Source organism: Schistocerca nitens, chromosome 5, assembly GCF_023898315.1.
Source record: "Schistocerca nitens isolate TAMUIC-IGC-003100 chromosome 5, iqSchNite1.1, whole genome shotgun sequence".
Taxonomy (NCBI): Eukaryota; Metazoa; Arthropoda; class Insecta; order Orthoptera; family Acrididae; genus Schistocerca; species Schistocerca nitens.
In genome coordinates this window covers 498,706,210-498,721,952 of record NC_064618.1, presented here as the reverse complement: position 1 = coordinate 498,721,952, position 15,743 = coordinate 498,706,210, and positions in this window count along the sequence as shown.

Below are 15,743 nucleotides of genomic sequence, written 5' to 3'. Positions count from 1 at the left end.
AATTAGCAGGAGATGTAGGTACAAAAACTCGTATGTGTACAAAAGTTCGTCACCTTAGATGAGTGGTCAGCTCGTCTGATTGCCATGCAGCGGGCCTGGCTTCGTTTCCTGGCCGAGTGGTAGATTTTTCCGCTTAGGGACTGGGTGTTGTGTTGTCCTTATTGTGGTGTCATCGCCAGACGCCACACTTGCTAGGTGGTAGCCTTTAAATCTGCCGCGGTCCGTTAGTATACGTCGGACCCGCGTGTCGCCACTGTCAGTGATTGCAGACCGAGCGCCGCCACACGGCAGGTCTAGAGACACTTCCTAGCACTCGCCCCAGTTGTACAGCCGACTTTGCTAGCGATGGTTCACTGACAAATTACGCTCTCATTTGCCGAGACGATAGTTAGCATAGCCTTCAGCTACGTCATTTGCTACGACCTAGCAAGGCGCCATTATCTTTTGTTATTTATCTTGGGATGCATGTACAGTCAGACCGATGTTCACCAATTATGGATTAAAGTTAAGTATTCCAGCAGCTACGTACTTTTCTTGATAGTATAATTACTTTACCTGTTCCAGACCTCACGACAGCCTGCGTGAGCTTGAACGCGTGCCTTTCGGCTTCCTCCAAACCCCGTGAATTGGCTCCTGCCAATTCACAACACTTATCATCGTCGACACGGAACTCTCCAACTGTGGCGTCAACTGAAAAGATTTGCTAGTCGGAGTCCATCCATGCCATACAATCATTTCATTTTTTTTCTGTACAAATACTTATGAAATATGTTAAATACTTGTAAAATACATATGTGCGTCGTCCGCCTGCTTAGCTGGGTGATACCGTGCTCGCCTCCCATGCAAGCGGGCCCGGGTTCAATTCCCGGCCGGGTTGGAGGTTTTCTCCGCTCATGGACTGGGTGTTGTGTTGTCCTCATCATCACTTCATCCTCATCACCGGCGCGCAAGTCGCCCAATGTGGCGTCGAATGAAATAAGATTTGCACTTGGCGGCCGAACTTACCCGAATAGGGGCCTCCCGGCCAGCTATGCCATACGCTCATTTCATTTCCATGACATGTGCGTACATAGGCAAAGCCACGGGTAAAAAGGTCATCCTAAACTCCTGGAACGGTGCACATATTAATTACAATCTGGAAAGAAATACTGGAGAGTTAGGAACTACCACCCTCGTATTATGTGAGCCTGATAAAGTGTACAGAGAAATGCGAGGAGAGATGGGCAGGCAGCAAGTGAGGAGGAGATGGATAGAGACGTGGAGGGAAAGGGACATAGAGAGGGGAAGGGGGAACATGAACAGAGAGGAGAGGAGAGGAAAGGATAGGATGGACACAGAAAGGGAATCTGAGAAGACGAGCACGGAGATGGGAGGACGAGGAGATGAACATACAGATGGGGGAGGAGGAGTTGGAAAGATAGAGGAGGAGGAGAAGATGGACAGAGAGAGGTGAGATGGAGATGAATAAAGAAAGGGAGAGGAAGAGATGGAATTAGGGGGGCATGAGCAGATTGACAGGGAGAATGGGAGGAGGAGATGGTCAGAGAGAGGGGGTGGAAGAGATGGACAGAGAGGTGGTGAAGGAGGAGAGGGGTAGAAAGAGGGGGAAGAGGGAGAGAGACTAATAGAAGATTGCAATAAATACATACCAGAGCAACGCTGGGTACTCAGCTAGAAAATAAACACACCTGGGGGCCGATACCTGCCATTCAACCAGTATGTCAATTAATTGACACCAATAGGCTGTTTGTTCATTGTTATTGTTTTCTTTTCTTTCTTTTGTACGGGAGAGTGCTTTTCTGCGCTCATTGCATGACGTATCTCAAAGTCTTACATTGAAAACTTCACTCAGTTTATTTTTCAAACACAAAAGGCGGCCAGCCCCGCTAGCGGGCGCGCTGGGTTACCACGCCGGCACTGGTGAGCTACGGTCGAGGACGTATAAATTTTAGGTGCTCTCATGTTCAGTGCCTCATTTTCACAGTAAATATTTATCATGTGGGACGAGTAGTTTTAAAATAAAATATAAAAAATTGCTTGTAAATATGGCTACATGGTGCTAATTTCTTTAAATAAGCTCATGTCCAGAAAAGACGAACAGCTTGAATGGCTAGAGATAGGACGCTCATATTCACAGGACATGCACATTAGTATGTTCTGCAGAACTACCTAAGATTTCAGTCACCTCGGTTCTGCATGTGTCCCGTTGCCTAGCCGGCACAGGGTCCGGAATGAGCCCAGGTATCTTGCTCGATGATTTATGACATAGACACGTATGAGGCGCGAATGGAGTCCTATGGTAGAACCATTCATGCTACATTCATCCGGTTCCAAAGTTCAAAGTTCATCTGCGGTGGCTTTGGGTCACAGTGCTGCACTTATCGTTTCACCATAGCCTCACACATTTTCGATTAGTGACAAGTCTAGAGACCCATTGGGCCAGGGCAGAAGGCTGACATACTGTAACACCAACAAGGCACGTGTTTGTGCAGCAACATGTGGTCGTGCATTGTCTTGCTGAACGTGTATGGCGTGTTGTGCAGAAAGGGTATGGCTGCGGGTCGCAGGATACATTCACGTAGGTCACACTGGTTAAAGTGCCGTGGACAGCCACAGACAGCGATTTGTGGTTGTGCCCAATGGTACCCCACACCATAATGCCTTGAGTTGATGCTCTATGTCCTGTGCGAATGCAGTAACTGTGATGTCGCTCCCGCTGTCTGTGGCGAACCAAAATGCGTACATTATTTTCAAACAAACAGAACCTGGGTTCCGAAAACACACTATGATGCTATTCCTGTCCTCAGTGACGTCGTTCACTACACAGTTGCCGTCTATCATGTTTCTGCACATTCGCCAAATGAAGGCGGAGAATTGGGCGACGCGCACGTAACCCGTACCGTAATAAACGGCGACGAAATTTCACCCCTGAGAGTGTACGATGTGTTACACTGTTACGCCAGAGCCAAGGAGGCGCAGATATGTCCTACAATAGCATTCTTATGAGGTGTCCATCTTCTCGGATGGTGGGCTGGGCGGCGCGACCTAAACCATCTCGTCGTGTTCTATGGCCTTCAGTCTGCATACACCAGTTGCATTACCGAAACACTACGACCCACAGGAGCAGCAGTTTCCCGGATAGATGCATCACATTCTCTCATGCCAATCATGCGCCCCCTTTCAAACTCACTGATTTGAAGGTACGGTTCGAGCATAAGTGCATCCTACTCGTCTGCTCAAGTCACATTGATCCACTAACTTCGCTTTATACCGAAACGTCCGCCCTGGTAGCTGAGTGGTCAGCGTGCGGAAGGTCATTCCTAACGGCCATGGTTCGATTCCAGGCTGGGTCGGAAATTTTTCTCCGCTCAGGGATTGGGTGTTGTGTGGTCCTTATCATTATCATTTCATTTCCATCGACACGCAAGTCGCCTAAGTGGCTACAACCCCAAAGACTTGCACCAGGCGAACGGTCTACCCGACGGATAGGCCTAGCCACAGGGCATTTCCATTTCCATAGCGACAATGAGAGCCTGAAACGTCCCCTTAGAAAAATTTATGAATTACTGTGCTCATAAACCTCTACGTTAATTGATTTTCAAACAGCTGAGCAAAACTGACCGTATTCAGACATTACTCTCCTTACTTATTCTGATCAACACTAAACTGACACACAATATATTTAGCGCAACGCAGTCTGACTTTCAAAAATCCCTACAAAAGAATGGCCCTGACTAACAATAACCTATACCTTTCATCAATCACTTACCTCACAAAAATCTTCGTTACTCGAACTACTGCAATACAGCGAGCGCCACTGCTATCAGCTAAGGCCGGCCGAAGTGGCCGTGCGGTTAAAGGCGCTGCAGTCTGGAACCGCAAGACCGCTACGGTCGCAGGTTCGAATCCTGCCTCGGGCATGGATGTTTGTGATGTCCTTAGGTTAGTTAGGTTTAACTAGTTCTAAGTTCTAGGGGACTAATGACCTCAGCAGTTGAGTCCCATAGTGCTCAGAGCCAACTGCTATCAGCTAAATAAAAGATTCTAACTACTGAAGGCACTAACTACTGATAGGCATAGAGAACAAACAATGTATTTACCTTAATAGTGTTCAAAAGTCATAATATATACATCAGTTCATGATATCCAGTATTACAAATTTACTCTTTCTGGCAGACACACGTCCAGATCGTCCGCTCTATTCTGCCATCTCTCTCCCCACATCCACCACTGTCGGCGGCCCACCTCCAACTGCACAACGCTACGTGCTGTTCACATCCAACTGCCCAACACTACAATAGCGAATATTGCAACAATGCCAACCAGCCACAGACTGCACACAGCACAGTCAGTGATTTTCATTCAGAGCGCTACGTGGTGTTACCAACATAAAAACCTAAACAGCCTACTTAAAAGCCGTACACACATTTTACCGGTAGGTGGTGTTGCGCCGCGATATCAATGTTAACCTTGAACCGCGGGCCAACATGATTCAAACACTAATCATTTCTGCAGAGCATACTAATGTACATGTTCTGTGAATATGAACGTCCTACCTCTAGTCGTTCAAGGTGGTCTATTTTTTCTGAATATGAGTGTATACAGGTGTGAGTTAATAATTTATATAGTCTCATGACACCGGATGAATTTATTTGAAATAACCTGCATATCCTGTACGCATTCGTATTGTTTCGGTTAGTCCTTGCACGGAAACCAATATTTTTGATGACGAGAGAGAGGCGTTGTAGCTAAATAGAGGGCTGTATGGTGCACAACATATGTGTACCGATAAAATGTGTACGAATGCTACGCGGACACTGTGCGGCGGCAGTGGGTCAGGTGCGGAGCTGCAGGCTGCTGCGCAGGGAGGGCAACTGCTGCACGGGCAGCAAATTCGCCGGCCGAGACGGACGGCGTTGATTTCGCCGCTGTCAGGCGGCGCTGCAGGGATAAAGTCGGCGACTATATTAAGCGGAGGCGGGCGCCAGCGAGGAAAACCTAATTCAGGTGCGCGCCGGCGCCGGCATTGGCGCCGGAGCGGGCCGGCCCACTGGCGCCAGCCGGTATTTATTGGCGCCAGCCCGGCTGGAACTGCCGCTACCGGGAGGCGGGCGCGCGACTTATGGACGGCTGGCGGGATCACGCGTCTAGGGTTATGTAATCTAATATAGAGAAAATAAATCCACATTTGAGCGTCCCAGAGGGGTCTGGATGGGATCGGGGAGGCTAATTCTCCCCTCCTCCCCCGGCCAGGCGTGCGGGGGGAGCGCGCCGTCACGAGAGAGCAAGACAGCAGGCGAAGCCAGCAGCCGGCTCTGCTAAACTGATCAGGGCGCACGGTGCAGCGCTGCCTGGCGTCTTCATTTGTCTGCGACGGGTCGCGTCCGTGCATTGCTGCAGGGTTGCGAAGCGTCGGCGGTGCACAGCGTTCAGTCAACGGCCTGGTCATCAAGGATGCAGCAATTCTACCACGAACTCAAGAACTAATCCATAATGTACTTTGGACTTTCCTGAACATTTTGTTATATGATACATTAAAATCAGACAACTGTGAGACCTTCAAATAATATTTTGAATGTTGACGTGTGACTGTCAAATTTCGCGGCTACGCATATACTGTTACAGTTGAGCAGTCATATGTTGGGAGCTACACGGTCTAGAAGGCTGTGAATTGCTTCGTTTTGTGCCTACTGCTACGTCTAAGAAGTTGGCATTACGAGCAAACAAATCAGTCCTTTGTTTCTGATACTAGTTTTCGTTGAAAGTAGTGTGCTTATCGACTATTTTTGTAGTAAGCTATGTTCTATTGCTTTTTAGACGTAAATAAAATTACTAGTCGTAAAAGCAACTTTAAGAAACCCAAATTTCCGGGTAACAGATACATGAGACCTGCATTTTCTTCTGAAGTACTTGAAAACACGATGAAAAGTCATGTCATACTTTGTGTCCACCTCCACCAAACGCATGGTGTAAATAAATATAGGCAAGCTGAATTTTCTGGACCCTGCATGAATTAACACATAAACATTCTCTTCCTTAGGCAGTAGTGGAGGCAATCAAACCTATTTACAGAGATTTGGCAAATCCTGAGCAATTAAAGAAATGTTTACATGGGAAGACCCCAGAATGTGAATGAGTTCTTCAATAATGTTGTGTGATGCCGTGTGCCTAAAAATGTATTTCTTGGCCTTATGACTTTAAAGTTAGCAGTGTCTGATGCTGTAATAACTTTTAATGGTGAGAAATATGAAAGACTTAAGGTTCTGGAGATGTTAGGGGTAATATTTGGACAGATCATAGCTAAAGGTCTACGGGAATTGGATGACCTTCATGTACGTGAAGCAAAGTTATCTGCTCAGCAAATGACAAAAGAAGCAAGAAAGTAAAGGAGGCAAGCACTGGGCTGTGTGACACTGAATAAGACGCAGACTATGGGCCAGGGCAATTCTAGTGCATAACAGACGCAGAAATGTAAGTCTGAATAAGAATTTGTAATTAAAAAGTATTAAACCTCTATACCTCTAAACTAATTTTTTTGCAATAAATGACCCGTTTTCTAAAAAAGTACTGATGGCGGAGACATGATATTTTCACAGCATCCCAAGTGTGTGAGTGAACACCTATGTAACTAGAATAATTCAAATATCGTGAGTTGTTTTGTTTTTATGTTCATTTATTTATAAAAGTCTGTCAAAAATTGAGTGAGAAGAAAAAAAAGATAACATGCCCCACAGTACTATTTTAGCTATAATTATAGTTTGGTGTATCTAGAAAGACGCGTTCAGTAACAATGGAAAATTGTAAGTTGGTGTCTTAAAAAGTTTCAAAGATAATGGATCACAAAATTCGATAGTTTAACATTGGCTTCATAGGACATACAATGCTCCCATAAGTGCAGAATGTTTTATCCCTCACATCAGCGAAATACGTCTCAGAATGTGCTCTTTGGGAACAGAAATCAATAAAACTTTTGAATTATTATGTATTTCTAAACCCCAGCAATAGATGAAGCTGTAGGGCGAATTACAATTTACGGAAAGAAAACAGACATTCGGAGATGTGCTGCTGATATCGCAGTGTTAAGTGAAGATACAAAAGAATTAGAAGCGGTGCTGGCCCAGATGGAAACCACCCTAAGCTCTTCCTATAATAGGAAAATTAATAAAGGGAAAACAAAAATCGTATGGTGAGCGGACAAAACACCGCCGCTCAATACTCACTTAATAATGAGCGATTGGAGACTGTCGAATCCTTTACCTACCTATGGAGTAAAATTAAATCAGACAGAAAATCAAGGAAGGATACTGCAAGCGGAATCCACCAGGCAAAATCTGATTTTAAAAGGAGAAGAAACCTTTTCACGTCCAGCAGCATAGACAAACATCTCAGGAAAATCTTCATAAGGAGTTGGAGTGTGCTACTGTGCGGAAGTGAAACAACGGCACTCGGAGAAGCAGAAAAACTTAAAATAACAACCCTCGAGATGTGGTGCTACCGCAGAATGCTCAGGATTTCCTGGGTAGAGAAGATATAAAACGAAGAGGTGCTCCATAGAGTGGCGGAAGAGAAGCCTTGTCTCCTGAAGATTAGCTAACACAGGAAGGACACATGGGTCGGCCATCTGCTCATACGTGATGGTATCATTAAAAGTTCAACTGAATGAACTGTAGAAGGGAAAAATACAAGAGGCAGACCGAAACTAGAATACATCGATCAGATCATGGAGGATACCAACTGTACCATGTATAGCGCTCTCAAGACGAAGACAGAAATGCTTGGCGAACTGCTGCTAACCGACCTAAAGGTTGAAGATCTAAGAAGAAGAAGAAATAGTCAGCATGAGCTATGGGCTAATAGATATTCATACCAATGAATCAAGACCACTGTGGTGTCACCGCTAGACACCACACTTGCTAGGTGGTAACTTAAATCGGCCGCGGTCCTGTAGTACATGTCGGACCCGCGTGTCGCCACTGTGTATTCGCAAACGTAGCGCCACCACATGGCAGGTCACAAGACACGGACATGACCTCGGCCCAGTTGTACGGACGACATAGCTTGCGACAAGACGTATCACGTCTTCCTCTCATTTGCCGAGAGACAGATTAAATAGCCTTCAGCTAGTCCATCGCTACTACCTAGCAAGGCGCCATGTGTATCATTGCTAATTGCTTACTACTATGCAAGAGATGTATTTCAACAAGAAGAACATCATTAAAAGTTAAGTAGATGACAATCTCTCTTCTTTTCTTTATAGTTTTCATCCAGTCTCCTGTTTCAGAATTTACGCCCGTCTGCGTTAGTTTCGCGTGCACCTAGCCACTCATTGTGTCGAGACCTTAGGGAATCGACACAACAACCACGAAGTTATTTGTGGTTGTATCAGTGGTAAGTTTGAAAAAATCTGGGGGAATTCACCAACGTCATCTTCTCGTGGTAAACATGTGCCCTCAGGAAGAAGACATTCCCTAAAGGGGTGGGAATTACAACCAACTGAAGACCATGCTTTCAAATCTGCATTTGCAGCTACTTCAACATCAGAGTCAGTTTGACGACTTTCATCAAATGCTTAATCAAGTTCATTTGAAGCGTCCATCCTACCTGCTGAATCTGTGCCAGACGCTACGCACACTGTTCCACTTGACAGTGCGTTACCCAGACTACCATTAGTTATTGCAGTTGTGTAGGAAACTGTAAAAGTGGTAACTACATCATCTGTATCAAAGTCTCTTCCAAATTCTGAAACTTCTGCTGCTCTTCTGTAACCTCTTCCCAGCAGTTCATCATGTGATCAACCAGAATATCATCTTCTATGGAACTATCCGAGCTCCATGACGTCATTCTCACAGAAGTGAATGAACTATTGTTGAATGTTAGTATCACCCCTATAATCCCAATAAAATAAAAAACGAGTAAACGATATTACTATCACATTCAAATATGTGCATACATTGTTTCCATCATATTTATAATTTTCAGTAAACATCCTACATACGCATTTCAGAGGGAATAACGAACGTTTCTTGACATAATTTGTGACACAATATTGTCATCAATATTCATTCTTTACTTGCAGAAGCACTTCGCAGCACATAAACAGTAAAATTTTATGTAATAGGCGCTTAACTCACGACAAACTATTTGTTATGTCGACGGTGCAGAAGAAAACTGGCTGCAAATGCGTTTACAAACGACTCCCGTATTGATTTTATATTTTATAATGTGGGAAATGTTACTGTGAATTGAACTTACCATATTTTATATCAGAAGAGTAAATCCACAGTTGACAAATATTAACTGAAAACAAAACCAGTCTCATGACAAATGCCTCAAAGACCGTCGGTAAATATTCATGCCATTACTCACTTGTTCACTGATATCTAATTTAGAAACATAAGAATGGTTATCAGAAGAAGTATTGTCGGTATATTTATACCAATGAGATCGATTGTTTGTAGTAAATGAAACAATGAACAGTACTGGAGTACAATAGTATATATATTTATCAATACGCTTGACGGGTTAAACAACTTGTGGTGTAAAACTTCCTGGCAGATTAAAACTGTGTGCCCGACCGAGACTCGAAGTCGGGACCTTTGCCTTTCGCGGGCAAGTGCTCTACCAACTGAGCTACCGAAGCACGACTCACGCCCGGTACTCACAGCTTTACTTCTGCCAGTATCTCGTCTCCTACCTTCCAAACTCGGTCGGGCACACACTTTTAATCTGCCAGGAAGTTTCATATCAGCGCACACTCCGCTGCAGAGTGAAAATCTCATTCTTCAACTTGTGGTATAGTTTATTTCTTCTTGAATTATATTTTTAAAAGTATTATTATTATTATTATTACCACACGATGCTGTCTCGAGCAGTAACTTATAATTTACGTCCACACGACCCTTCTTCGTTGGTGCTCCACCGCAGACGCAAGAGTACAAAAGCGCATGTGTAAACATTATCAGCCAAAATCTCTAAAAGTTCTTGACCAATTTCCTCGGAAGTCTTACACGATATTCTACTGACCATTTGGATGGACACATGCTATATATGTATTTAAATGTAGATTATATGTAAATATATATATAACAGGGAAAAATTGTTAGCAAAAATCTCGGAAAGTTCTTGACCAGCTTAATCCATAATTTTACGCTATACTCTAATAAAAATACAGAGAAACATAAGCTATATTTTTTTGAAACAAAACTGTACAGATTTTTTGTTAAAACCGACTGCGAGAAACAAAATGATGTTAGACAAATTGTTTCTCCCATACACATTCTTGACATTTAATATAATTTTAAACAAAGCTGTTTATATATCTATGTGCTGTTTTGTTTTCTTCCTCGCGCTCGTTTGTAATAGAAGACGGAAAAGCTATATCAAGGCTTATCGGCTCACTATTTGCTTATTATTCTGAATCGTCCGGTACTTTGCAATGCTGCCTGTTTGCAGGTTAAAACTATGCGAAATACTGTCATTGAAGTTGTTGGCCTCACAGATATGTCAGCAAGAAAGGTCTGACATACTCGATATTCCAATGACCCCAGTTGATATACTAATTCATTTAAAGTAACTTCAGTTCTTAAAGTTTCATTGCAATAACAAGAAAAAACTCCTCAAGCTCAGAGAGAGGAGGAAGAGGATATGGAAGGATATGGACAGACAGCGATAGGGGAGTACACGGATACATAGAGAGGGAAAAGAATGGATAGAGAGGGTGGAGGTGATGGATAGACAAAGGGATGAGGAGGAGCAGATTGACAAAGAGAGGGGGGAGGGGGGGGGAGAGGAAATAAAAACTTTGAGATTTGCTGATGACATTGTAATTCTATTAGAGACAGTAAAGAGCTTGGAAGAGCAGTTGAACGGAATGGACAGTGTCTTGAACAAGGGATCACCCGTTTAGTACGGGAGGGAAGTTTGATGGGTAAATATCACAGCGGGGGATCAAGAGATAAATACTGCAAGTAAATTCAGAAGGATGTAGGTTGCAGTAGTTGTTCGGGAATGAAGAGGCTTGTACAGGATAGAGTAGCATGGAGAGCTGCACCAAAGTAGTCTTACAACAACATTTTACGTAGAAACTCAGTACGTTTATCATCATCTAAAACTTCTAATAATATTACCAAAATATTTAAGTTACATAGTAGTTTTCAGCACTTGTGCAGTATCTTTTAGTATAGTGTAGCCTTTGTGTTACTTCTATTTATCAAGTCAACAGGAATCACTTTTTCTCGTTTTAAAATTTTGATTTCAAAATTCCACAAACACGCAAAAGTAATATTCCAGAACTGCGTTCTAACACAGTGATAGGCTCACGGTCTCAACAGCTGATTAATCTGGATAATTAAATAGCAAATCGGGACGACCATGTTACAAGATGCAGGAATTTCTAATTGAGTGACAGCATCTGCAAGATTTTGCGAAAATATCACAGACTATCCAGGAGCGCTACGTAGTTTACCTTCTTTCTGGAATGAGTGGCTTAATGTAGTGGTTTCTGAACTTCATATCCTCCAATTCGGGGGCTCAGTGACAGACTACCAGTGCAGAAACTCAAGGATGAATCCTACTAGTTTATAGGACTTTTTGTGTCACTTATCGCTTCTTTCGCTCTATCAGTGGTTTTCTAATGTGAAAAATTCCAAGCTGTACCGTGGATTGGGGTCCCTGCTAAGCTGTGGGTCCCGCAATAATTAACTGGACCTGTCACTTAAAATATCATATGAAAGCAAAGGCACATTAGTACCAATAATATCAAGCGTAGTGAAACATTGTTGTGTTGAGACTAACCACTCGATTGAACACATTACTTTTTACTGGAATGTTTTCATGTACGCAGTTAAACAATAACTGTCAGATAGCAGTTTTAGTTTCAAATAGCTGAGCTATTATCTGCCAGATATTTTACATTAGTTACTGAATTTGTTAGTATTTAACAGATATTTGTTAATTTGGTTTTAACTCCAAATTCACTAGTTCTTTTTTAATACTTTTTCTGTCGACTGAGTCAAATTTCTTTATGACTAATTTTGTTAGGAAATAGGCATATTGCAAACGAGCGTTAAAATGCCTAACCCCTTCCAGAATGTCTACCAACATGTTTGCAGATGAACGTACATATCATTTAGTGTATTCACTTCGTGCCATCAGTACGCTCTTTCTAAGTGATGATTTACCCAAGAAAACTGTGCCTCAAGACATCAATGAGTGGGAATATACAAATAATGTTAAATGTTGAATCTTTTGTTCCTGAATCGGAAACGCATCCACTATTAGAATGCCGACAGATTTCATAACTCGAGTTAGACTGAGCACCTGCACATTATAAAGACGAAATAAATTATGTAACTGTAGAAATAACTAGTAATTTTGGACTTAAGACATCATTCACGACTTTCTTCCTTAACCAAACTGGTAACTGTAGCTGAGGGCCTCACTTAACTTTCTTCAGTAATCACGTCGTACTTTCAGAGGAACTGAGTAATATAGTTTTGGTTCTGTGTTTGCACGCACAAGACTTCGGGCAAAAAACTTTGTGAGGCACCATTCAGCTGAGGTCTGCCCCTCAGTAGGTATGGGGTGGGCAGGCTCGCACAGCTATGTAGTGTGTAGTGGTGGGATCACTCAAGGAAAAAATCCTGTTGTAGTTGGTGTTACAGCTGCACCTCTTTTAGATTGAAGTAAGCTGATAGGTATACCTGTTTAAAGGAAGTCCCTCTAACTAAGGAATCACCTTCAGAGGAGGTCAGGTATCCAAGTAAAGAAGGAATTAGCATATTTTATCAAAATATAAGAGGTATTAGAGAAAAAGTTAGTGAACTGCTTATGGATGTTGACGCTGACATTAATGGTATATCACAATTCAGAGGCTTCCTTTACCAGGATACAGATTAGCCAACTGGTTTTCAAGGAGTTCCTTGTGGAGTGGGAGAGTGCCCATGTATGTAAGAAACAGTATTCCGATTGAGACCATAGACGTATCACGACACTGCACTGAACAGATGTTTGAAAGTCGTGCGGGGGCAGTTGAATTTACTGAAACCAATCTTCTAATTGTTATTGTTTATAGGTTCCCTAACTCTGATTTCAGAGCATTTCTGCTCAAGCCATACAGGGTTCACTTTATTGGAAGTACCAAAAATTAGTTATATGTGGTGACTTCAACATTAATTTTGCATATGACTGTGCAAGTAAAAGGATATTAGTAGATCTCCTAAACTCTTATGATCTGATGCAGATTGTGTTTCTTCCAAGTAGGGTGCAGGGGAACAGTAGCACAGCCATAGACAATATTTTTATTCATTCTTCATTACTAGAGGGGCATTCTGTTAGTAGAAAGGGTAATGGCCTTTCAGACCATGATGCTCAAGTTCTAACACTAAAAGGCTTTTGTGCTCAAACAAATGTCACATATAATTATGTGGTAAACAAATAGAAAAACTAATTCACAGGATAAAATTAAAATCATGTGGTCAGTTGTGAAGTAAGTGTCCGGTCAGCAGCACAAGTTCAACGATAGAAAGACAGTTCATAGTAAAAATATTTCTGTTACTGATAAGTCAGTATCTAACAACCATTTTCTGAGAATTGCTGGTAAATTAAATAAAAACTTAATTTATATGGAAATCATATAGCTCTCTTGCAAAATGCCTATCCGACATTGATGTCTGAAATATTCCTCTGTGGTACTGACAAGGGAGAGATTGAGTCGATAATTAAATCACTAAAGGCTAAGGACTCTCATGGATATGATGGAGTGCCTAACAGAATATTGAAGTACTATGATGCATATGTTAGCCCTGTAATTAGCCATATTTGTAACGTTTCCTTTAAGAATGGTCAGTTTCCTGAACAATTAAAGTACTCAGCAGTAAAGCCACTTTAAAAAAAGGGAGAAAGGGATAATGTAGACAATTTTAGACCTATGTCTCTGCCGTCAGTGTTTGCTAAAGTTATTGAAAAGGATGTGTATGTAAGGATAATTGATAATTTTATATCACATAATTTGCTGTCAAATGTACAGGTCGGCCTTAGAAGTCCTTTACCAATTGAAAATTCTATATTCTCTTCTCTCTGTGAGATACCGGATGGATTAAACAAAAGGTTTCGAACGCTAGGCATATTTTTTGATTTAACTAAGGTGTTTGATTGTGTTGGTCACATAATATTGCTCCAGAAGTTGGACCATTACGGAATACATGGAGTAGCTCACAATTGGATCACCTTTTACTGTAACAGTAGACATCAAAAGGTCATTATTCACAGTGTTGAGTATGGCTTTGATGTGGGGTCTGAGTGGGGTATGGTCAAATGGAGGATGCCCCAGGGATCAGTCTTGGGGCCACTCCTGTTCCTTATTTATATAAATGATATGTCCTTTAGTACTATGGGGAATTCTAAAACATTTCTGTTTGCTGATGACACTAGCTTCATGGTAAAGGATGTTGTGTGCAACATTGGATCTGTTTCAAATAGTGCAGTTCATGACGTAAGTTCATGCCTTGTAGAAAATCGCCAACACTAAATCACAGTAAGATTCAGTTTTTACAATTTCTAGCATACAATTCAACAATTTATAGAATGGGCATATGATTAGTGAAACTGAACAGTTCAAATTTGTAGGTATTCAGATAGATAGTAAACTGGAGACGCCATGTTCAGGATATTGTTCAAAGGCTTAATGCTGCCATTTTCACTATTCGAACGGTATCTGAAGTAAGTGATCGTTCGACGACAATTAGTGTAGTTTGATTATTTTCATTCGCTTTTGTCATATGGTATTATATTTTGGGGTAACTCTTCCCCTTCTAAAAGGATATTTTTGGCTCAGGAAAAGACAGTTCGCGCAGTAAGTGGTGTAATTTCGCAAACCTCTTGTCGACCCCTGTTCACTACTCTGGGTGTTTTGACAATGGACTCTCAATATATATATTCTTTATTGTCATTTCTTGTTAACAATAGCCAGCCGCGGTGGCCGAGCGGTTCTAGGCGCTTCAGTCTAGGCACGACAGTCGCAGGTTCGAATCCTGCCTCGGGCATGGATGTGTGTTGTGTCCTTATGTTAGGTTTAAGTAGTTCTGAGTTCTAGGGGACTGATGACCTCAGATGTTAAGTCCCATAGTGCTCAGAGCCATTTGTTAACAATATCAGCTTATTCCCAAGAATTAGCAACGTTCACACAGTTAATACTCGGTAGAAATCAAATCTGCATTTGGGTCGGACTTCCATAACTTTTGTGCAGAAAGGTGTGCAGTATACTGCTGCATCCATTTTCAAATAAACTACCACAAGAACTCAAAAATCTTATCAGTAATCTACGCGCTTTCAAATCCAAACTGAAGAGTTTCCTCATGGGTCACTCCATCTATTCTGCTGAGGAGTTCCTTGAAAAATTAAGCTTATTCTTATGTTATATTGTTGATTGCGTTCGCTAAACTTATGACTTGATTTTTTTTTATTCATAAATATTTTATTTTATCTGTTATAACTCTTCTGTTGTAATTTCCTGTACTGACACATTCCATGACCTTGGAGATTTGCTCCCCAATTTTGTCCTACGGAACTAGACGTGTAAATAAATAAATAATTGTAAGTGTTTAACTCTCTGGGAGAGGAACCTGCACTCAGACAAGGGAAACACTTGTTTTTTGAGAAAGAACGGAGGCGGGCGCTTAGGCACTCCGACTACTTAGGTATAATTGGTCTGATCCGTTACAAGGTGTTACGTTTCCTTCAGGCAT